Here is a 1343-nt window from a genome sequence, read left to right on the forward strand (position 1 = left end):
CCTGTGATTGGTTGGCTGGGTGGGGGGCCTTCCTGCTGACGTGTGTTGGGGGCTTTCACCTCGGTCGCCCAGGAGACGAAACCGCGGTAGCTGGCTGCAGTGTTTGCCCGATCATCTCCATAGCAGCTTAGCAAACATACACTGAAAGAATAGTACAAGAAAAAGCTGTGGTGCAAAGGAGTACATATCTGTATATAGCTATAGCATTTCTGTCTATCTTTCTATTTAAAAGTGAAAAGCACAGTAAAAAAAAAAAGAGGCTGGGTTCACACCACGTTTTTGCAATGCAGTTCCCGTATACGTTTTCAATTCGAAAACCGTACAGGACCGTATTGAAAGCCGTATGCCAAAAGATGCATACAATTATGTCCGTTTTTCATTGTGTACGGTTTTGTCAGTTTTTTCCCGTACCCAAAACCGTAGCCTACCACGGTTTTTGGTCCGGGTGAAAAAACGTATGTGCGTACGGTTCCATATGGTTTTCACCATACTTTTTTTTACTTTGCACAGTTTTTATTCTTGGAATTTCAATCAAACAAGTGAAACTTTATTCATAATGGAATGAAAAGTTAAAAACATATACTTTTTTTTCTTAAAAAACACATGTAACCGGACATCATTTTTCAAACCGTATACGGATTAAAATTTGTACACATGTTTTGATACAGTTTAGTCAGGTTTTGAGGAATCAGTTTTTTTTATCAAAAACCTGATACGGGAACTGAATTGCAAAAACGCAGCCTTAGGTTGCATTCATACCTCGTTTTTACGTTATGGGTGCCGGATCTGGCTGGGGGAGGGGCAAATCGGGCTCTCCCGTACCCCAGCCAGAGCAGCCCTGAAATCCATTTACTTTAATGAGCCGACCGGAGTCAAATGGTGACTCCGGTCGGCTCATTTTTGACCCGTATGCGGTTTCCTGACCAGACCTAAAACCGTAGTATACTACGGTTTTCGGTCCGGTCGCAAAACCGGATACGGGTCAAAAATGAGCCGACTGGAGTCACCGTTTTACTCCGGTCGGCTCATTAAAGTAAATGAATTTCATGTGAATGCAGCCTTAAAAAGGTTTTTACAGAATCTGCTGCACATGTTTACTGCATAGTTTGTGCAGCTGATTTTGCTTACCATTAATGTGGCGGCGCAGTCCAGGCTCCCCATCTTCCCCAGGTCATGTGTGGCATGGTCCAGGTTCCCCTGACCCCCCCCCCCCCCCCCCCGGGTCTCGTACGGCATGGCCCACACTCTTCCCCAGGTCTTGTGCGGCACGGCTTTTGCCCCTCCTTTATGGGCCCACTGTCATTTTAAAGGGGTACTCCACTGGAAAACATTTTCTTTTACAT

Source organism: Hyla sarda, chromosome 6, assembly GCF_029499605.1.
Source record: "Hyla sarda isolate aHylSar1 chromosome 6, aHylSar1.hap1, whole genome shotgun sequence".
NCBI lineage: Eukaryota > Metazoa > Chordata > Amphibia > Anura > Hylidae > Hyla > Hyla sarda.